Source organism: Gossypium raimondii, chromosome 3 (genome assembly GCF_025698545.1).
Source record: "Gossypium raimondii isolate GPD5lz chromosome 3, ASM2569854v1, whole genome shotgun sequence".
Lineage (NCBI taxonomy): Eukaryota > Viridiplantae > Streptophyta > Magnoliopsida > Malvales > Malvaceae > Gossypium > Gossypium raimondii.
In genome coordinates, this window is record NC_068567.1 from 54,503,900 (window position 1) to 54,529,186 (window position 25,287).

The 25,287-nt window shown below is 32.5% G+C and overlaps 1 long non-coding RNA gene across 1 annotated transcript; it reads right to left on the reverse strand.

Annotated features, from left to right (window-relative positions):
- Nucleotides 1-22,560: 22,560 nt before the first annotated feature.
- LOC105794746 (uncharacterized) lies at nucleotides 22,561-23,400 on the reverse strand. The gene is made up of 2 exons (XR_001134111.2): nucleotides 23,203-23,400; nucleotides 22,561-22,934 (listed from the first exon to the last, which is right to left on the reverse strand). It is a non-coding gene; the product is annotated as an uncharacterized LOC105794746 (long non-coding RNA).
- Nucleotides 23,401-25,287: the final 1,887 nt, after the last annotated feature.

Sequence of the window (25,287 nt, forward strand, 5' to 3'; positions counted from 1 at the left end):
TCACACTATCAAATTATCATTTGGGTATAAGTGAATGCAAGTATTTTAAGCTTATGGCATGTATAGGGACTTTGTCTTTTGAATTTTTTGTCATTGTTAATGAGGCCAAATGTGTTGGCCTAATATAGTTTATGGTTCAATTGGTATACAACTATGAATGATGGCTTATGTTGATTATAAGCTTATGCATATGTTAATGCCTTGTGTGAATGTGAAGCTAATATTTTTTTTATAATGATCTAAATAGGATGATTAAGACAAATGATGATATGAGGATGATATGTTATTATCTTATTTATGGTCATTTGCTTGCCTAAGTATGCTATGTGTGACCACACGGCCTACCCACATGGGCATGTCTCAAACCACACGGGCGTGTGGCCCTGTTTCATGATGAAATTTTCTAAGTTTCCTAAAAGACCTCAAAGTTCTCTGTTTAGTCCCGAACTACTTCCAATGTATGTTTTGGGCCCGTGTAAGGGACGATATGATTATTTTTGAATGGTTTTAATGTAGATTAATTTTCATGACTCGGAATAGTATGATTTCTTGTGTTTAAGTCCTGTAACGCCTCAAACTCTGTTCAAGCATTGAATACGGGTAAGGGGTGTTACAAAAATTCTTGCACACGAGGAATAACAGTGTAACACCTTATACCCGGCCTGGTTGCCAAGCCTAAATATCAGGATTCCACACCATTGTCTTATGTCGTTCTCATAATAAATTGACACATTATTAAGAAATCATCCTCTTTATCATTGGTCTTATAAATTTTTAGTCAAACATATATCAATTATCATTAGCACATGCCAAACATACTTTAAATAATCTTGTAATAATAATTAAACATGCATAAGGTCTGTTTAGCAAAATCTCAAAATTGACCACGTAGGTATCGATATTGAAGGTGAGATATAGATAATTCTCCCAAGTGGTGTCGATATCGCTTGAAAAATCGGTACCAAAACTGCTTATTGTTTCTTGTTTAAAAAACCAAACCTCGAAAATTATCGGTACCTTTGCCAAAGTATTGATATTTCTATCCCGAGTATCGCTTGGAAACCACACCGCTTACACTGACACACTACTAATCTACAATGGTTTAAGATGGGAGTGGGTGAGCTTAACAAGCTCAGTGAATGCCTAGAACAACTACCATGCAAGTAATTCATCAAGCATCAATGAAACAACTATGTAGAACAACCTCAACAGTTCCAACACTAGTATCATAATATACTTAGTCGTGCATTATTACTAGTTCATTTTGATGGTAATCATATTCACTTTTAAGCATATATCACACTACACATATAATCACATAACATTTAAGCAAATATCACAATACTCATATAATCACATAAAATTTAAGCATATATCACAATACTCATATAATCACATAACATTCAAGTATATATCACAATACACATAACATGTTTATAGATAAATTGTATAATGGTCACATGTACTATAAACACACATCACAATACACACATATTCATAATTTAAGATAATTTGACACTTGAACTATGAAACATAAAAGTGAGCTCTATCATCACTCATCGAGTACATGAATCTCCAACACACCACATAGACTCATAGAGTTAAACATGTCCTAAAATTGAAGCATAAAACTAACACTCTCTTTATTTCCCCTCACATGTCTCGTTGAATGGAGCTTAGCTCACATTCCCTTATTCTTCCAAGTGTGAATGCCCAAAATCACTGTACATATAGGTGAGTACTCACAATCCTATGGAATGCCAACTATATCCAATAGTTTCAAGATCACAAGGCCAAAATATCCAAAACAAACATATATCAATTACCAAATTATCCGTGCACTATCACTGCATATTTGCATTTTTAGCAAAACACTATCACTAACATTTATCATATACATAACATGTACACAGTTGCACTTTCACAATAGTTATCATATCCACATATCACATGCTATAGCATCTCATCCAAATTCAAATATTCACATTCACATAAGTACATAATTCATAAGATAAACATAATTATGAGAAAACTTACACTCAGAATTTAGAGTAAGGGTTTAGGCTACTACTAAATTTCCAAATAGCGCATTGAATCATGTCCACAAATAATTATTCCAAACACTCACCAATACACTTTCACCGAAATACCAAAAGTTGAAACTAGTTTTTCCTTGCCTTTATCTCTACTCGTAGAAGGTCCTATCGATTCCAATGCTTCAACAAAGTAAATCACACAACAACATAATGAACAATCAGCCAAAGACTCACATCAAACAATCCAAACACACAATCCTAAGCTAGGTTCTCTTTTGACCGAAACCTTCGACATAGAAAACTTAAAATTCGAATATCACCGGCTATACTTAATCTTTTTGCCTAAAACCAATTCCGTTCACCTTATAACTCGACCATGGCTAATGGCTAATTCCAAACCTTTAAACTACGCAAAACTACTCAATTCATAGTATCGACTTTTCCAACATGTCTTATGGCTATTTTTTGAAAATTTATTAAAATTCATGAAATCTTTAATGAAACCTCAAAGTAAGTTTAGAAACCTTCTAAATACATCAAAACTAATTGAAAAACACTTTGAAAACATGTTTTTACTCAAAATCTCGAAATTCATCATTAACCACCCAATTTTTTACTTCAAAAGATGTGATTTAATGGCTAATATTTCAATTTAAAGGACTAAATAACATTTAAAACTAACTAGAAGTTGAATCGTTACCTTAGATGATGAAAATCTAAGTGTTTGATTGAAAATCTGAAAGCTTGATAATGGAGAAATCAATAGTGTTTTCGGGTGTTTTTCTTAACTTCTATGGAGGTTTATGACTAGGAGGATGATAGAAATCAAAAGAATAGAGTTTAGGAATCAAAATCGATTGAGAGAGGCTTCTTCAAACAAGGGACGATAGCACACAATATTGGGGAAGAGACTAACGTAAAATTTATAGGTGGGAGATGATTTGAGGTTGATTTTTAAATTTTGGCTTAATTTCCTCTTAAAAACTCACAAATTTGACTCTTTTACAAATCAGTTCTTTTTCTAAAATTAAAGGTTTCTAAAACTCTTTTTCAAAAATTGATTTGACCTTTGAAAAACCATAATAAAAAAAACATTACCGATATACCATGTCGCAAAATTTTGAACACTCTAAGGCTAAAATTCCTAAAATACCCCTGAAACTCCTAGGCCCTATTTTGGGGTGTTACAACTCTCCCCTCTAAAAAGAATTTCGTCCTTGAAATTTTACCTACTGACACTTCACTTGCTTAATAACAAAATATGCTACTTCTACTTTTAAACTAACTATCACACTTTCGCTGCGCACTCTGATTCCTATTACCTCTAACTTCTTACTATTTTTCTTAATGATTCTATTCATTACCATACACTATTCTACACTAACTTTCCGAACAATTCCCTTTACTCACTACAACACTCTCGTCTAAAGGACTCGTAACCATTTTTCCAAATTCACTAGTCTCTATCAGGATTCTCTACTTATTAGCTAATTCACTTAAATTTTATGAAGGCATAAAACCTAATTCTATTAACGAGAATAAAATATGTGATTACAAGGAAAAAATACCCTCAATCTCAACATTCTAATCTTGATCCTTTGGTTCCTTAATTGCATAAACCCAAGCTAGACCTCTAGACTCAACCCGCGTGGCAAAAGTATGATTAACAACTCACTGTCCATTCGATCTCCCATTACTTCTACCATGACCACGACCTCTAGCAGGTGCAGATAGTAGCGCAAAACTCTGAGTCTGTGAGACCTTAAATCTGTTTAGGAAATCCCTCAGAAAATGTTCTTTCAAACCACACTTAAAACAACCACTTGACAATTGATGGCACTCAACTGAATGCCTACGCTCACCATGTACAAAAAGTGGCCATCCAAAACCACCCGTTGAACCACCAATACCTACTACAATGCTATCTTGCTACACAAAGCTGCCATCCAAAACCACTCGTCGAACCACCAGTACTGAGATGCCAACAAAATTCAATTAGGCAATCATGTTATTGGTTGCCAACATGTGGAGCTACCGGGATTGCACCCTCATTAAATGTTTCTAACATTAATATCTTTCGAGCTATTTTGTTATATGGCATTTTGCAGAGTACACATATTTGTGCAGGACGGTGGATTGTCAAAGAAATGAAACGCTATGTTTAAAGCCAAAAAATTGGACTTTACTTCCCTCATTTAGTGACAGTATTATGTAGAAAAGCCAAAGTTCCAAAAAGCGAGAGCAAACAATTCATGAAGCCAACAAAATGCATAATTAGCGACACATTATATAGGCAATATGCTGAAATTCAACGAAAGAAAATAACAGAATGGAACCAACGGAGAAAAGAAAAGATGGATGTTTCGGTATCGCTCAAAAGGAAAGAGAAGACCATGGTTCGAAGAGGAAGTTGAGGGAACATGAAGGAGAAGTTGGATGGGATGATTCGGTGGATGTAGGAAAAAGTCTCGTGCTCTAAGAATTTGCAAAGATGAACGGGTTACGCACTCTGAATTGTCCCCCAGATATGTTTAGGGTGACTCCAACTCACTAGGATGAGGGGGCTATTCTTTAGGAGGAATGTGCTGCTCGGTAGTATCTTAGAACGAAGGATGAATACGAAGCGACATTTCAGTTGCAATTTTCTAAAGTAAATGGGCCTGCCATACAAAGCCTAACTCACCTTGCGCCTTCAACGGGTGAGAGCTCTCACCAAACACATGTCAAAGGAAAGGGCAAAGCTCCAATGGATATTAGACGATCACCATATTGGGATGAGGAGGCGAATGGCTGAGCATTTTTTTCCGAAAGACTTGTATTAATGATTCTAATTTAGACTTTGTAGGAGTATGATTAATAAGTAATTTTTTTTAATTCTGCTGCATTTTGCGTTTAAGTTTTCCATGTAGGAATCCAACATGAAGGTGACACAAATAGTTCAAACTTTATATGAGCAAAGGAGGAAGCAACCACTAATAAGTGCTGAAGCGACCACGATCAATCGGGTAACTTCCTTCCTTATCTTTTTAAGGGCTACACATTGAGGACAATGTGTCAACTAAAGTGTGGGGGTAACAAATTTTTTTTAAAAATTTTTTCATTGATTTTCCTTGTCTTTTGTGTGCTTGAGCTTGTAGAAATACAAGTGATTAGTTATGAGTATGTACATAGGTTGCTTATGTTTATGAATAAATTTAGAATGATGATAGGGTATTTTAAATTTTTTGTTATTAGACTACTAATGTTCTATATGTTACATTGTAAATAGGCATTAAGTAATCAACTGTACCAAGTAATATAGAAAATAAAAGGAAACAAGTATGCTAGTATGAATGATAAATGGTTGAATTTGAGTTTGTTTGGTTGACAAAATTTGTGCATGTTGAGATATTTAGGGATGACCTAAGGCATTGTTTGGAACTCATCCAAAGTGAAAAATTCAACCTATTAATGTTCACCTTTAGTACAAATTTTTGAGCCTATTGACACTTCTTAATAAACCTTATTACAAACCTCAAGCCTAAAAATGTTAATTTGTATTTGCCTTTTTTTGTTTGGTCCTGCATTGCACGATTATAAATGTCTAGCCATACGTATTGAAGGTTAAGAAGATAGATTAAGGCAGAGTTTATAAAAACAGAGTGAAATAGGAAGGATTAGTGTGATATGGGGACTATAGGTTAGCATGAAAAGTGCAAAATAAAAGAAAATTCTGAAAAAAAACAAAACAAAAGTAACACAAGTAGAAAAATTTCTCAAAAAATAAAAAGCATTCTTGAGTGAGATGAGCTGAAAAAGAAAGCGATAAAGTCACAAAAGAAAAAGAAACTCATTCATTAGTGCACAGAAACTCATAGGCTAGCTATAGTTACTATGTCTCTCTATGATTTTCTCTACATGGAGAGACAAGGAAGGTGAGGGAAGGAGAAATAAGGCGGTGAGTGGGTAAGTTTCACTAAGGGGGAAGAATAGGGATCAATACAATGTGCCAAACTATTTTTATGTTTGTAACCCTTTTGATGCTCACTATTTTTGAATTCCATACCTGTCTTAAGCCTCAAAACGCTACAACCTGAAATGTCCTATGTGACCTAATATCCTTATACATGAATGGACATCATACTGAACATATGCATAAAGTGACTATTTGTATTCTACTTGGATAATCAAAGTACTTGTAAGATTTATTGATGGAGCCCTACAGGTGAGACCCTTAATGCTTGTATATTTTGTAATATACTGAACTTGGATGTTTGTGATCAAAAGTGGTAAGTCAATTATTCATCTTGTTAAAGTTGTTAGTAAGCATAATATGCCTAAGTCATATGTTGCGACTTCAATACCTGTATCATATTCACTTAAGGGTCATCATTTTTATTTGTAATTTTTTTATGTTGCTTGAGGACAAGTAATGACTTAAGTGTGGGGGAGTTTGATTTGCTCTAATTTGGTGCAGTAGATTAAAATAGTTTTCACATTTAAGGAGCTTGAATACAAGAATTTTTGTGATGTTTAATTTAAGGTTTCTTAGTTTTATTTATATTCAATAAAATGTACAAACTGAGTCTTTTATTGACCTTAGCGGCCGAATGAAGCCTAAGGGAGAGCTAACACACTTTGTAAGTGTGCAGGAGACTTTTAGAAGGAGTATTAAACCGATACTAGTTGATATGTCACCACACAGGATGTTCGATGTCGCAACATAGGGAGTAGAATAGAGAAAGTTGAAGACTGCCTTCGATTTCGTGACACAGGCTGAGGGTGTCGTGACATACCCCTGCAAATAGCTGAAGAGGAGTATATTGATTGCTATTTCACGACACAGGCCCCTATATGTCGAGACATCGACTCTGTGATGAAAATTAAACATGAACCAAGAGCGTTTTGGTCTGCACAATCAAACTTAAATCTCGGGAGCATCAACTAACCTAGGGTTAAGGACGACGACCACCTGAAGGCTATAAATAGGATCATTTGTCACTTGTTATGGACACCATTCCTTTAGCTTAGATTCTCTATGCAAAATTTAGTTTAGTATTTTCTTTCATTCGTAGGTTTCAAATTTATTTTAATTGTTCTTGTTGATTTTAAGAGATCTGAATTGTAGAAGCATTTGAACTTTGTGGATTCACGATTAATCTCAATACAATCAGGCTATTTCATTTAATCTATCTTGTCGATTTAATTAGCATGGTTTCTCTTTACATCGATTATATATTTTCTATGAAAACCTTGAGGAACTAATCCTCTATGGGGGATTAGGGAGTGGAGGTATGATCTGTTAACTGTTTTGTAGGCTTACTTCACAGATCAGCTGTTTGGGAAAGGAAGAATGTGAAACAAACCCTAGGCTTGACAACCCCGGGAAGTCATCAAGGTGGGAATTAACCCAAAATTGGTATGACCCATCTATGAACACCTTTACCCCAAGCCAGTTTGGAATATGAGGTCTGAAGATAAGTAGTTCTTGCTGACTCGTTATGTTAGTAGAAGATCGTAAGATCCTGCTAGGATAGCGACTAGTTGATTGGCAAGGAACACGAAACAACAGTTGATGGAGATTATCAAAGTGAGCCAATCACCCATAATTAAGATTTGATTTATTCTCCATTTTCTATCTCTAGAAGTCAATTTCGTTTATGTTACTTTGGCTTTATTATTATAGAAACCCTAAAAATATTTTTCTTTATATTTTCGTACTATAAATAATTTAAAAGTATTAATTAGATATTTTAGTGTTTAGTTTATAATTAGTCTGGCATTTACTTCCTTTAGGTACAATCCTCGGAGTACTCACCTACTTCATTGTAAACCTATATTACAACTCGACCCGTATACTTGTGGAAACCGCCTTGTTTTTTATATTTTATTGTATTATTCACACTTTGGACGTTAGCATGTTCGGAGGTGGTCACTGATCTTGTTGGTAACCACATTTAAAAATTTCAGTTTCACCATTAATCTTCATGGTTAATTCATTTTTTCCAGGTCAATGGTGGATTTTCACGTTACGAAGAATGGTCTGCCTAACAAGATGGGTATCTCACGATCTTCTTCAAAATTGAGCATTACAAAATCTACTGGGATGATGAAGCTATGCACTTTGACTAACACATCTTCCGATACTTCTTTTGGATGTATGGAAGATTTGTTTGCCAATTGTAATGTGATTAAAGTGTTCTTGAGGTCCCCAAACTCGAGTTTTTTGGATATAGATAAAGGCATTAGATTTATACTAGCTTCCAAATCACATAAAGCTTTACTAAAATGAATATCCCCTAGCTCCAAAATCACATAAAACTTCTCAGATCTTTTAGTTTTTAGGGAACCCGTCTAGATATGATCACACTATATGAGGTGTTTATATTAACTTGCTTTCATGTTTTAATTTTCCTACACCTAATCATAGTTTCTTTTAAGAATTTAGCATATTTAGGGACTTTTTTGATTAAATCAATAAGAGGCAAGTTAACATTTAGAATTTTCAATAAGTTCAAGAAACTTACAAATTCATCTTCATCCCAACTTTGTTTTTCCTCCAACCGTGAAGGGAATGGTATTGTTGTCATTGCAAGTTTTTCGATGGACTTATCTTTCGGCTCAACTGCCGATTTGGTTATCTCCTTTGGTTCTGGTTATTCGTCAACTTGTTGGGGGCTTCTCGAAGATTTTCAACATTCTCTTTGGTTCCCTCGTGTGTCAGGGTATCTAGGCTACTCAGTATTTTGTCCGAACTGCGCATAATTGCTTTCACATGCTCTTTCCCTTCCTTCAAGGATTATCTTTAGTATTACTAGGAATGTCAATGTAAATTTGTATCTTAATATCTCCCATCATACTCATCAATTGTCTTATCTAACCTTCTAGTTTAGTCAATGTTTTTGCAGAATTGGTGCACTTAGATTGCACCTGTTTCACGTTTGTCCTCATTGACTACATTTCCCTATCAATTCGTTCCAAGCATTGACCACATACAATATGGTCATTTTGGTTTGCCCTATCCTAAGGCTTCTGTAATTAAGGAGGTTGATAATTAGCATTTTTAACTTGGTTAAGATTATTACCTCCTCCCTGGTTTCCGCCCCATCTCAGGTTTAAGTGATCTCTCCATATGGGATTATAAGTATTTGAATAAAGATTTCCACCCCTATTCTCGGTGTAATTCACACCCTCAGTAGAATTATTAATGTAATGGAATAGAGGTTTTTCTCCCCCATATATAAATGATGCACTGGAATGAAGATTCTATACAGTTTAACCTATCCACCATCTGTTGGTATATATCATCATTTTAAATCGCTTTGACTGTAGATGGCTTTTGGTCGTATGTGTAACGTTCAGTTGGCCACTGGTAGGAATTCATCGCCATGTTCTCTATTAATTCATATGCATTATCATCTGTCCTATTCATTAAGGCTCCTTTTGTGGCTTCATCCAATCTTAGTCGTGTGTGTGCATCCAACCTGTTATAGAACATTTGCAACCTATGGTGTAGGCATCTCTAAATTAACGTTTCAAAATGCTTATAGGCTTCGTGAAAACTTTCTCCTTCCAATTGTTTAAACGTTGCAATCTCTCTCCTTAGTTGGATCGTTTTGCTGATATGGAAGAACTTCTGTAAGAATTTTCCTGTAAGTTCATCCCATGTCGTAATAAATGCTGGTGCTTGTGAATCTATCCAAGAGAAAGCTTTATCTATTAAGGAGAAGGGGAACAACCAGATACAAATAGCGCCATCGGTGACCTTGTTGTATTTAAATGTATTACAAAGTTGAAGGAACCATTTTAAATACTGATTTGGGTCATTCGTCATTGTGACTCTAAACTGCAAATTGTTCTGGATCATCTGAATCATTGCTATTTTGATCTCAAAATTATTAGCTGTGATGGCTGGCCTTGTTTTGCTTCCTCGAACCATCTCCAGACTTCGTAGCGCATAATTCCTTAGGGTTCTTTTGTTGTGTCATATGTATATTAGCGAGTAACTGTGGTGGTGGTAGATCTTCTGAGTTATTATTGTTAACTTCATCAAACAACGAATTATCTTGTGGTAGTAAATTACCTATAGTAGGTGACGATTCCTACGAATTATTCTTTCTGCATCTGTGGTTGGGTCTATACGTGTTCCCCTACTACGAGTCGTACACTAAACCCAAAGAAAGAAATAAAGAAGTTAGCAAACATAAGAGAATAAAATTTTATCTATAATTTAGGAATTTCCTAATTATTCTATTAACTACACAAATTAAAATCAATCTATTGATGCTGCCTCCCCGGCAATAGCATCAACAACTTGATTGCCTTCGGACGTAAGAATGTTTGAAGTATAAATCCTGCACAAAATATGTTAAATAGGTGGTATCCGTAAGTATATAGGTCATGTTGTAATATAGTTACAACGAAGTAGGTAAGTACTCCGAGGATCATACCCAAAGGAGGAGAGCACTAAATTAATTCAAACTTAAACAAAATTAATTTTAATTAGTACTTTAAAAAAATTATATTACGACTAAACATAAAGAAAGAGTTTTTTAATAGCTAAAGAAATAAAATAATATAAATTGAAAACGTAGGGAAATTTGCTATGGAAACTTAATCAGATCTGAGCATGGGTGACTAGCTCGCCTCGATAATCATAACTAACTATTGCTTTGATTTTCCTATTCAATCAACTAGTCGTTACCCTAGCTGGATCTCTCAATCTTCCACTAGAGCAAGAACTACTTATCTCTTGACCTCACGGTCCAAACTAGTTAGTGGTTAAGGTGTTCACGGATAAACCATACCAATTTTGGGTTAATTCCCACCTAAATGGCTTCCTAAGGTCGTCAAACCTGGGGTTTAAATTCTTACTTTCCCAAACAATTGATCCACTTAAGAAAGCCCTACACAACAATCAATTAATCATACCTCCATTCACTAATCCCCCACAAGAGGATTAGTTCCTCAGGGATATTGAAAACATAATAAACTTGATGTAAAAGATGAACATTAATAATAAAAAATCAAGAGATTAAGGTTTAAAAGAAGCCTGAGTTGTATTTAAATGAAGCACGAAATCCACAAAAATTTGATCAAGATCCAAAAATCAAATCTCCCAACAAATGTAAAACTGAAAGTATCTTAAAGTCTAAGAAAAGAGAAATACTAAAAATTGAAATTATGAGGAAAATTATACAATATGAAAAGCTGTCTCCAACAAGTGTTAAATGAGCCTATTTATAGAGTTAGGGTTGTCGTCATCCTCAAACCTAGGTCAGAAGACGCTCTCGTGTTTAATATTTGAATGTGCAGACCAAAATGCCCCCGTTTCTTAAGTATTTCTCATACAAGATTAGTGTTGCGACATCGAAGGCAGTATGTTCGTACTGAGGGGTGTGTCACGACATCCCTTGGTAGTGTCGAGACACTGAAGGCGGTCTTGGAATTCTTGCTCTTTACTCCCTATGTTGCGACACAGTGACCAGTATTGAGTTGGCACTCCTTCTAATGGTCTCCTGCATACTCACAAAGTATTTTAGCTCACCCTAGGCTTCATTCAGCCCCTAAGTCAATAAAATATTCAAATTACACTTTTTATTAAATATAAATGAATTTTAGGAAACTTAATTAAAACATAATAAAATGCTTGTATCCAAGCTCCTCAAGTGCCAAAACTAGTTTAATCTACTACATTGAATTACAACAGAAAAGACACACTTAGGGGAGAAAATCAAGGATTCCCTTGTTAAAAATAACAATAGAGGTTGGGAGTTAGAGGCTATAAAATGAGGCTTCATTTTCATTCATGACACATCATTGAGCACACAACATTCGACATCATTTTTCTACTAAGTGTTCTTACCTTTCTCATAGCTTGCTAAACACTTGATTCCATAAAATAAGACAACACTTGCTGAAATAAGAGTAGCTGGGAAGGATGACTTGAAGGCATTTACATGATTTATCATAAAGACAAGGAAGAGAGCTACCATGGGAAGCCATAAGGAGAGTCACATATAACCTCCTGCAGTCAACTGTTTCCTCTTCTTATTGTGAAATGGTTGTGGATAAACCCTTCGACTACTCTTTCTTTCCTATCTATTTACTGTTAATTATTGTTTTATGTGTCGAAAGATAAGAGTACATCTCATCTTTATGTTTTCACATGACTTAATTTTTTTTATTCAGAATGAATATGAATCTTGATTTTAGTTAACTCGTTTTTGTTTTTTGAGTATTTTGTGCAAATGATTATTTTATTCATTTAGATTTGGTTCATGATTATACTTGTAAATGTGTGACCAACATTTGTAGGTTAATGAATTAATTGTTTAATCTGAGAAGAGGTAATAGTTAGTTTACAAAAGACCTAAATAGTGCATATCATGTTGATATCAAAAGATGATTATTGTATGCATAAACTGTGTAAATGCCCTATAGGGTGATTTCTAGGTTAGTTTTGACATAGACATATGCTGATTAACTTAGGGATATAATAGTACTTCTGAAGAAGCTTATGAATTAATTAAGATAGGGTTTAATGAATTTTCATATTGCCATGATCCTTTCATGATATTCTTTTTATAAAAGCCAATAAACTCTTGTTAAGTGAAATATTTATTTTAGTCTATTCATGTTTTTTTATATTAAATCTTGTATTTATCTCGCCGTTGTGATTATTTGTCTGTAAGATGTGTTGTTTTGTAGGTATTTTACTTCTGATTACATTCCTTAACTTAAATTTTGACTCTCATCTGTAATATTCTTTTTTATTTGTTTTCTTCCAAATGGATTATAGTTGAATTTACAAATAATTTACACAACAGTCATTGTGGAGACGATACTCTTTACTTACTACTACTTATTAATTGTACAATTGTGTACACTTGCACGTAATCATGCAATACACTCATACCCGGATTCAATGTTCGGGTCGAGTAAAGGTGTTACAGAAGGTTTGCAACAAGTCAATTAGTTCATCGATTGTTAAACTTTCATGATCCATAGCCTCCTCTATAGTAGTGACCTCGATGGAGAATTTTTCTAGAAGAGATCTCAAAACCTTCCTAATCAATTTAGTGTTGGAATAGTCTTCCCGCAGAGCAATTGCCTGGTTTGATAGATCATAGAGTTTTGAATAAAACTCACTTTGTAACACACCAAACCTAGCCTAGACGTTACGATAGAATCTTGAGAAATTACATAGACTCGTTTTAAACTCTAATTTTTTGAACTCGAAAACATGTGCTTTTCCAACATTAATTTGGTAAATCACTTTCCAGGTTTTAGAAAAGTACTCGTTAAAATTATTTATTTCATTACAGAAAAACACTTAAGTGATTAATTTATTTTGTAGTGAAAATTTCTAGGTTATTAAATTTTTGAAAATCATGATTTATAAAAACTAATAATTTTTCGGTTTAAAAATAATAATTACTAAATCAACAAAGCAAAATAAAAAAAACAAAGTCCCAGAATAGTTTATAGACCAAAAAGCCCAAAAAAATATAGAATAGTTTGAAACATAAAGCGTCTTATTATTAACAAAAAAGCACTCCGAGCTCCTATGCGCTGCCCGATCCTAGATTTGCTGATTACATGAGAAGTCAAAAATAAAGGGTGAGCTAACAAGCTTAGTGTGTAACTTAGCCCATAAAAGCATAACATATAGCACAATTCACACAGAAGTCAGATACTGAACAAAATACACAACATGGCATATGATACAATGTAACATAATTATCAGATCAGATATGGATGGCATGGCATATCATGCGATGCAACACTTAATACAAAACAAATATAAATTCTACCCCTATCCACTACACACCATCTATGTCCATCCCTACACACCAATTAGGGTAATAAATACTTATTCAACCCTTACACACCTATGAGTGAACGTATGTCACTTTTCAGAATAGTGTAATCAAGTTACCAAAAATAGTGTGGTAATCTGCCATAATTAGATAAATGTGGTCAAGTCACAATAATATATATGTGGTTAAAACCACCACATAAGGAAGATCATTAAACTGTCAACACTTCCTCCATCACATCATTATCCCACCCCAACGCACATGTAAACACTAACTAGACAATCAGGTACACATATATCATACATGTTTTACACATCAATACATGCTAACATGCTTGTAGAAGTCATACATTCAGAACTAGAATATCATATTTCAAGTATCAAAATCGTATTTATCGCCTAACAAACCCTACGAAATAGTTAACCTCAATACCAACTTCAAATTACAGCCATAATTAGAGTTTTCTAAAAATGGGCCCACACACTCTTGTGGCCTATACGACCTACTTGGACCAGCCCGTGTGGCCCACACGATCTGGCACACAGCCTAATAAATGCCCATGTGGCTTACACGGCCTACTTAACCTAGTCCGTGAGGCCCACACGGCCTGACATATAGTTGTGTGAGTGTAACATCAACAGTGGGTTTCTTAGTTTCACAATGTTCATTGGTTTTTACGAGTTCAAGTCACACAGTTGGTCACTTTTTTATGCCAACACAACAACCATAATTCCAGCACCTAAAAATGACATTCAGCTTAATGAATTAGCAAATAAAACGAGAATCGATTAAGAGGAAATGAATTTTGTTTCCTAAAATTTTAGCCAAAACAATAGGGCATTTGACTCTAACAACCAAAATATCCCCTAATTGGGCATTCGATTACTTACTCTTGACAGAACAACAACTTCCAATAGAATCTAGATCGCTAGAGGGTCAGACGTCTCATGATCTTCACCTAGAAAACCAAACACAGTTAAAAAGCAAAGTTCATAGAACACAAAAATGTCAATTGTGCACAAGAAAAACTAAAAACTTTATCATTGGAAAAACAACAATACTTAAACTAAGATTTAATTACGACCAACTCTATTGAAACACCACACAAACAATCGCAAAAAGAGACAACAGTACAAAAAGGAAAAAAACAATGGCAGAAAGGAAAATAATAGAAGAACAAGAAGAAAAGAGAAGGAAAAAATTAACGTAAGAGGAAGAATGGAAAAGTGGGAAGGTAAGTTGGGAGAGAGAGGGAAAGTAGGATAGATTTTCGGGGAGGAATTATCTCAAAAAATTAAATAAAATTTAAAAACAAAATCCTAAACTACCAGATTTTTTGCTAACTTAACAATTTAAGTAGAGTTTGAATTTGGCCCAATTACTAACCACATGGGTAGCACAGACAGGAAATAGTAAGAAGAATCTCATTTTTGCATACATAGGATTAGAACACGAAACCTCTGGGTAAGCTAAAGCCTTACCACTGAACCAGTAGACTCATTCTTGTAAACAGTTGAGCAAAATTAATGTATAAGCCAGAAATTCAAATATAGGGGTTGGAATAAAAATAAATAAAATTCAAGGGAAAGGATTCGAACAAAGGACCTTAGGCATATAAATAGAACTCTCAACCACCAGAATGATTAATTTACTTGACATAATTTAACAATTCCAAAAATAAAAATTTTGGTGAGTTATGTACTTATGGTTTCAGCTTCTTGCATCATTAATTTCTCAAATCTAAAGGTTAGCATCTGTATTTTTTATTGCTTGAAAATGGTTTTCCCTTTATGAGCATATTGTAAAATAACAATACAATTTTGGCAATAGTACACTTTGCTATTCTCATGGACTCTTGCAAATCTATTCCATAAAATATTGCATACAATGCCTTAGAGTTGGCATTGGTAAGACATTATCCTCTAGTTCTCCATTGAACCTCAAGCTTAACCACTCTTCCATCTTCAGCATCCATAGTAGTTGGCTCTGATCCTATGAGAATCGAATCTAAAGCTTTTGCACCAATAAAGTTGATGTAAGCCTTCATGCGAGCGTTTCAGTAAAGATAATGGTCAGTCTTCAACATTGGGGGTCGAGAAGTTGATGATCCTTCCATAGCTTGTTATTAGCAACACGAGGAATCTCCACTAATTATGTGAAGTAGGAGGCTTTGATACAAATTGTTGACCTGAAACAATTGCTAAATAACAAGTATGAGCAAAAGTTATTGTGGAAGGGGGCACTTCTACAAGCATTTTGATAACACAAAACAAAATAGGGGACAGTCCTAAAATTGTGATACTATAAAAATAGTAATAAATCAAGATGATTTACAATTGATTTCTCGATAAAGTAAAATAAGGAAATGAAAGTGATAAAAGATAAGGTTGAAAAGTATGTTGTGGTATACTAAAGTAAAGTAAGGACTAAATCGCAAAGATGTAAAAATTTTTAAGGTTCAAGTACAATAATTTGAAATTTGAGGGGTTGAGCATAAATATGAGAAAGTTGAACGACCAAAAGTGAAAATAACCCAATTTCTTATAACAAGAGATTGGTGTGCAGGGATCAAATTGAATAAGTGGAGAAATAAAATGGACTAAATTAAAATTTTACCAAAAGTGAATAGTGATTCAAGGATGGAATTTTGAAGAAAAAGAGTAAAATGGTCATTACCTAGATTAGATAATTATATGGTGTAATAATTAAGGAAGAAAAGTATTGAAATATGATTGATTGAATATTTTATAAGATATTTATTAATATTTTATTTAATTAAAATTAGTATAAAAAGAAAGAAAGATAAAGAAAATTCTTCATACTTTCACCATGCTTCTAACGTCCATGAAAGAGAGAAACAAAGAAAGAAAGTTTTGCTTTCTTTACAATTTAGTTATTTGTCATCAAAATTCACCTTTTTCACTCAAAAATGTTAAAAATTTTCATAGCCATCAAAAAGAAAAAGTGAAGTAGAGTCACTGGAGAGTTAGAATATCATCTTGGAAGAAAGAAATTAGAAGTGAAAGTGGAGAAGTTGAGGAAAAGGTGTGGAGATTAAAGAGACAAGGTAAGAAATTGAAGCATTTCTTATAGAATTTATGTTTAATTAAAGTAGAGACATAAGAAAGTAATTTTAGTATGAGTTTTAATTATGTATTTGATATGTTCATGAAGTAGAAAAAAAGAGAAGAAATTATGGAAGTGTTAGAAACAAAGTGGAGATGATGACAAAAGTAAGGAAAAAAGAGAATTAAAGGCAAAATAGTGAAATTCTAACAAAAGAAAGGTAAGTACTTCAAGAATTTTACTTTGGTTTAATTTTAATCTAAGTATGAATTATGTTAGAATAGTTAATCTGAATTAAAATATGTTAATATTATGTTTACAAATTTTAATAAGTAGTGAAAAATATAGTTTGAATTTTAATTATGTGATGAATTGTTTTGATATATTGAAATAATAGTAAAATGACTAAATTTTAAAGTGTACAAAATTTTATGTATGAATTAAAATATTATCATAGAGAGCTTAAAAGTGATGTTAAGGTGAAATGATAATAAATAATGAATTTTCATTATGCTAAGGACTAAATCATAAACTTGCAAAATTAAAATTTAAATAAGAGAAGTAAAGTGAAGTGCATAAAAATACGATATGTGAAGTAAGATAATATAATGAATTGTTTGATTAAAGTGTTATGAGATAGTGAAATTGAATGAAAAGTGACATTAGAAGGATAATTATAATAAGTATTGAATTTTATAATATTAAAGACTAGATTGCAAGATATTTAGAAGTGATTAAAAATATTAAAAACGTTAGAAATAATTATTCAAATGAAGTCCTACATGGAAGAGAATTGATTTAAAATGATTATGTAGTAAAATAAATAAATAAATTTCATATTGAAAATGACCATATTGTAAAATATACAAAAGTTATTAAGGGTATTAAGATTTTGAAACAACATATTCAAGTTTAAAGGTATATGGAAGTGAAGTGAATACTAAGAAAGAATATGGTGATTAATGAAAATATATGCTGCCAGGGACTAAATCAAAAAGATTATAAAGTAAGTGATGTTTATGCAAAGAAGACTAGATAGCAAAGTATCCAAAAATATGTGTAAATAAGTATTTATAGATAATTTTAGTGAAGTGTTTATGATAGTGAATTTAATTTTAAGCAATATTAAAGCGTTAATTTAATAAACAATGATTTTCTTGAAAAATAAGGACTAAATTGTAATAAGTGTGAAGTTTTGCATGCCATTAATTGATAAATGATAGTGATGAAAACTGGCAATACAAATGTCGTAGGGGACAAGATATGAACATGTTGGATATGAATGAAAAGTGGAACTTTAATGCAATACAGTGAAAAGTGGCACTTTGATGCAACTGACAGTGGCACTATGGTACGATAGTGATTTAGTAAATGAAAAATGATAAGATTGAAAATGAAGATGAACAATTAATTATTATTTAAATAAATTTATTATGTTATATTTAAAGTTTTGATATGTTAGATTTAATTACGATAATGGTAGGTTTAATTTCTGATGTACTTACGAAGCTTATATAAGCTTAATGCATTACTTTTCAACGCGTGGTAAAAGGTAGTTTGAGGTACTAGATCGAAGGTCAACATTAGCTCATCTCATCACGTCCCAAGGTTGAAAGAAAGTATGGTTTGAATATTTTGATTCTAGTTATGACATGTACATAGGTAAAATCAAGTTGTGAACTATAATCCCTTTTTATGGACCTAATTGTAGAATTTGTAATCTTTTGCTAATCTTATAATCTTGGTCATAAATGAATGAGTTGTGGTAAGTTATATGATTCTTGAGTTTAGATTTGAACTTATATGAATAATACATTGGTTGATTTGGATGGAATATGTAAATTAAAAACAACTTAGGTGGTAAAAAATTGAAATATTGAAAATGGATGAAATAGGGTGCACGTCGCAATGTCAAATGTACCATGTCACGATGAGACTAAGTCAGAGAGTGAAGTTGGGATGAAGGGCCCCTGACGTCACGAATTTAGCCCGAAACAATAGAAATCTTATAATTTAGTCCTTGTTCTACCTTAGACCACTAAAAGAGTTGTCGTAAGCTCCTATATGATCAAATATGTATTCGAAACATGTTGTATTACTTAATGATCTTAATATTTCAAATGAAACGATAAATGAAATCGAAATTAAATTGACGTTGCTTCAGCAACAAATGTAGCATTTTGATATCCTGACTCGACGATTGGGTCGGGTACGGGAGTGTTACATCTACAGAGCCTAGCTTAGTGAGAAGAATCCACTATCTTTCAACAATTACAAGTAGTGAACCTAAATCTATCACACCCTAGTGATGATTCCTAACTATTGTACCTTCAAAGACTAAACCTCCACCACTAAATTCTCCACCTAAGAACTTATTCTATGAAACCACTACACAAAGGTTTTACAATCTCAAATTCATTCTCACAAATAATGTTGTTCACTTGAGCAAATTAAGTGCCCTCAATTATCAGTACATCAACCTATACAAGTCTCACAATTATATAGAATTTTCAAGACTTGCTAACATAATGAAGATCATTCATGATCCCTTCTAAAAGGTAGCTAAAGTAGCTTAATATAATATAATAATAACATTCAAGGTAATTTGGACAATTGGCAGATAAGATACTAAATTTTCGATTCGATCCAACTTCCTTGATATAAGAGATTAGATAGACTTTGTTCGATCCGATTCTCCAAATGTTTCTCCAAGTGATATGATCTTCATTGATGGGCATAGTTATTAGTTTAATTTCGGATTGAAGTTATCATCCAATCGCACAATTCAGCTCGAGTTCGATTTTTTCACATGGGATTTGTTTTATCCAAATCAAATTGAATGAAAAAAAATCTATATTTAAAGGAATAGTCCTAATAGAATAATAAATTGATCATTTCAATGTCTACATGGACTAATTCATTTAATTGTATTATTATTATTATTATTATTATTATTATTATTATTATTAAAACTAGATATGACCATACAAAAAGTTAAAGTTATAGAAATATTTCATAAAAAAAGTTATGAAAGTGTAGCTTTGTATTAGAATAAGTTGATCATTTCTTAAATATAATAATTATAATTATAAGCATAATTCTAAATTTAGGAAATAGTTTATTAAATTTTATAATATTTTCTTTATAAAAGAAACAATTATAAACAAGTTGTCAATTATATATATTTGATAGTTATGAATTTAATCACTTATATTGGCATATTGTAATGACTCGGTTTTTAAGGAATGTAATAACTCAATTATAACTAATTAAAGTTAGCATCTAATTAAAGAAATGACACAACAAAACACTATGTACGTAAGTGATTTATGTATTAGCTTTTCTTTTAATATCTTTAAACGATTTATAAACTTAATAGATTAACTTAAAATGCTTTTTAAAAGATCTTATGGATGATTGTGGTATTAATTTAATTATTTTATTCACTTTATAAATGTATAAATGAAACTAGAGTATATATTATGATTGGTGTGAAAAAAAAATCAAGAATTGCAATATTAGATTTTTTTTGGGCCCAAAACAAGGTGACAATTTTTTTGACAAAACACAAATTTTTTAAAAGTTGTTGTACCGAACCACAATTTTCAGTTTCAGATTTTTCAATTTTTATTCCATATGATTTCGGTTTCAAATGTTAAAAACCGAATAGAGTAATTCGATTCAAAAATCGAACTGAACCGAATATACCCCTAGGCAAGATATAATCCACGATCTTGGCTCAGCACAAAAGATATGGTTCAATAAATTGTCAATCTCCTAAATATGACAAGTTGTTGATTGTATCAGTAATGACGGAAGTGGGCAATTCCTCAAGTACGTATCAGCAACTCTAAATATTTCAACAGTAATTAATATTGTCTAGAAAAATATAAATTATATAATTGTGTAATTACAATTTATAATACCAAACATGACATAGAAAATTATGATATAATTATAGTTTGTTAGTCGAACACGTCTAATAATTACAATTTCAACCAATTACGTAGTGTCAATCCTAAATACGTAAAAAAATTCAAATCTTCTAGGATCTTTGTAATTTAGTGAAATTACTTTTACACTTAAAAAAAGGCTAAAAATAATTATTTAACACACCGAAATGCTTTCCAAATCATAAAAATAAATTGGATAAAACTTCAAATATATGCCATGCTGTATACAAAATCATATGTATCATGATGCAAGTTTGGAAAATATTCATTAGTACTTTGAATCGATCACACAAGGTGCTAAATGCAACACCTAGGCTACATAGGTGATTCCTTATCCAACTGAGTACCATGGAGCCTGAAGAGACATGCCACTCTGGTTTGGTCTGCTACTTTTCTCTATTATTTCTTATTTCTCTAAGTTTATATATCAAAATTTATGTTAACACAAATTAACCTATCAAATTTCAATATTTTAAATATGTGAGTATGATACATAAAGATGTGGATTGAGAAATTAGGAAGAAATAGTTAGATGAAAGTGAAAGAGAGAGTGAAAGGAGTGCGCGGTGATATGACGAGGAACCTGATCCCTTTTGGGTTCTTGAAATTCCATTCTCCATTAGGATACCAACAATAATATATGGACCAATTCATAGGAATGGGATGCTACATTCCATTTGAAAGATCAGCAGTGCAAAGCACAAATGCTTTTGTTTTTCAGGCCCCATCATTCTTGGGCCCATTCTTCTCCATCTATTCCTATCTATACCCTCACAAACTATTTTTCTCATGAGTATTTCAAAAGAAAATTTGAAAAGTTCAGTGTTATTGAATTATGCCATCAGTTAAGAAATCAGTTAACAAATTATACCATCTTTTTCTACTCAACTTCTTTCCAATATTTGGATTTCATGTTTTATCTGAGTTTTTTTTATTATAGAGGTTCATCCAATATTAACTATTTTACACAAAGTATATAGAAAAAATGAAGTTATTGATAAGAAAAATAATACATAGGTTTTGAAATGGGATGAGAAAGGAATTGAAGTCAATGATTAAGAAAAAGGAAAAGAAGCTTGTTGAAATGTGTGTTTTGTCATCGAATTAGGATTTGGATGAGTTTTTGATGAGTTCTTGAATTTTGTATCACTGGAATTCTTGGGTAAAGAACAAACTAAAAGAATATATTTATATTTAAAAGAAATACTTAAGAAAATAATCTTTAACTTTTTTGAATTTTTTAAATTAAAAATTACCACGTGTCATAAAATAAGACTTAGGAAATAAAGTATAATTTAGGAATCACTTTGAATAATAAAACATATTTTAAGTATCACTTGTGACAAAAAAATTTTAAATAACAACTTAAGAAAATAACATAAATTTTTTAGTTCAATAAAAAAATATAATTTAATTACCACTTTAAACAATAAAATATCACTTGTTACAACATAAGAAAAAGACATGTTCTTTGAACTGATGCATTGCAAAGAAGGTTAAGTTAGATGAAGTCTGATCCCTAAACTTAGAAGCCAACCTTAAATAGACATTTGTCACTATAAGCCAAAAAATTATCATTACTTGCATCTATCTTTACATAGACTGAGTGTAACGTAATTTAGATCAGTTGAAGCGTTAGAAATGTTCTCACTTAAATTTATAATAATGATTTTTACGAATATAAATAAAATTAATTAAAAATCGTTTAAATCAATATGAACCTTAATGATTGAAAGCATTAAAAGGAATCCCAGTGACCCAGTAGCCCTCCCTGGGTTCTCCAAAAAGATGAATACAAAGTAATTCTCTTCACTGCTCTCAACATTTTATCAAAACAGAGCAGATCAATTACATGCCATTCATGCAGAAGTGGGGCCGGATGATGATGCAGCCCTCTTCTTGGCCAAGTATTCCTCAGCTCGAGCAAGGTTCTTTGCAACTGAAGGCTTAACCCACTTCTTGCGCCCAGGCAGTACGGTGAGAGAGCAACTGGCAGCCTCAAGCTTTTCCTTTGCAGATGCTTAAAGGGCACGGGCCTTCATGTTCAGCTTTACCTTCAGCTCCCCGTCACCGAGAATCTAAATCAACACGATTATTGCAATTACAATTCTCTCAGTCTTTGCATGAGAGAACTGATTAAGAAGGTAGAATTCCATTGTTATTACAAATACAATTCCATTGTTATTTCCATTAATAATTAAGCAGGTCGGGATTAATGCTTCATGCATGAGAGAAACACAATTTCCTACTCAAGTTGTTCTCCAGAACAAGTAGCATTGGGGTCATTATACTTAAACAAAGTCTGGAAGGGGCTCTGTTATAATAAAAATCCAAGAGCATATTCACCTTCAAAGGGAGTTTCCTCTCTCTTCCTTAAGGGTTGATCAAACCCTTCTCCTTTAAAGTCTCCAACGACACCTCATCTCCGTCTTGAAATCCAGCTGTTTCGATGTCTTTTAAGTTAACCGCTATGTATTTTGGTAATCCCGCATGCATACCTTGCAATGTCAAATGAAAATAGCTTTAATTTAAACACTAAGTTATTATAGAAAAAATTAATAAAACAATAATAATAAGTAAAATAGGGGAGAATTTTTATTATTTAATTTTCACTTACAATGTGCTATTTATAAGCTTCTTTACATTCAATTAATAAATGTATTACATTCAATCAATAAATGTGAATTAAGTTTTCTTAATTACTCTATTTAATCATCTCATGGTTATAAATGAAGTAAAGAGTTTTATCTCATTACTTTAATAAATGTATAAATGGATTATAGACATCCATTTAATGTATTTACAACACTTCTCCTTGGATGTCTTTTAACTAAAAATGTGACTCATTAAAACCTTTACTAGAAAAAACCTTGCGGGATAAAAAACCTAATTAAGGAAAAAGAGTGCACAATCTCCTATTACAATTTGTCTCATTAAAAACCTTTACTAGGAAAATCCAGTGGGACAAAACCTTGGTTAAAAGAAAAGAGTACAACGTGTTTTAAACTCTCCCTAATGGCAACATCACATTATATATTTGAGTCGATGCATTCCAATCTTGTCTCGTAGTCTTTCAAATGTTGAAGTTGACAATGTATTGGTAAAAAGATCTGATAAATCATCACTAGAGCGAATTCGTTGAACTTTTATGTCACATTTCTTCTCAAGATCATGAGTGAAGAACAATTTTGGTGAAATATGTTTCACTCTGTCACCTTTGATGTAACCACCCTTCAATTGGGCTATACATGCTGCATTATCTTCGTATAAGATAGTTAGCATCTTTTCCTATAAAGGCAAATTACATATCTTTTAGATATGTTGGGTTAATAACCTTAGTCAAACACACTCTCGGTTTGTCTCATGCATTGCAATTATTTCAGCATGATTTGAAGAGGCAGCAACTAATGTCTGCTTTGTTGAACGTCATGATATGACAGTACCTCCACATGTAAATAAATATCCTGTTTGAGATCGACCTTTATGTGGATTCAATAAATATCCAGCATTAGCATAGCCGACTAATTGTAACGCCCCAAGAATTTAAGAGTTTAATTGGGAGAATCTACAATAATTAAAATTTGGTATATGTGGTTTTGTGCTCTACTTTTGCGTTTAAGGTTGGTAGTTCGAGTTGCATTGTTAAAAGTTTTGTTATTTTTTAAAACAACATTTATCCATGTGTTATGTAGTTAAGTGCAATTCTAGGTAAATCGGTGTCAAGAATGAGCCTGTTGGTTCACTGGTTAAGGATCTGTCTATATTCTGTCTAGTTCCTAGTTCAAGTCCCATCGTGTGCGTTAGGAAATATATTTTTGCAAATGCCGAAAAGTGGGATGGTGGTTAATTTAAAACATTCTGAAGAGTTCTATCGTCCTTTTCTTTTTTCTTTTTTTAAATTTTAGTTCATTGCTTTCTTGTTCTTCTTTTCTTTTATTTTTCTTCTTACTACAATTGATTTTACGTGAAATGGGAATTCTTACGTGAATTGGGAATTCTTTGTTGCCTGTGAGGTTAATATTATGTAAGTTCCATTGTTATTCCATTTCATTTTGCGAATTCTGTTGTGTTAACACTATTCTGTCGAAACGAGATTTTGCTCGTTTGCTTGACATTCTGTTAAACACTCGATTGGTTACTTTTTAGGCGAGGATATTACAAGAGACGTGACTTCGTCGTGTTAGTCTGATTCCTTCTGTTTCGTAGAAGGTAAATATGCGATTTGAGTTGGGGTTGCGTCGAAATTTTCGACATGATCTTGTCGGTAGGTGATTTTAGTGAAATCTTGAAAATGAGGGTGTAATTGATTATTGAATGGTTAATTAGGTTCTAGGTAGTCTTCACATTGTTTTCTTTGGTCAAACGAAACTAGGTGCGTATCAAAAACCTTAATTTTTGTAAGTTTCGATCATCGAAAATGGTGGATGTCGA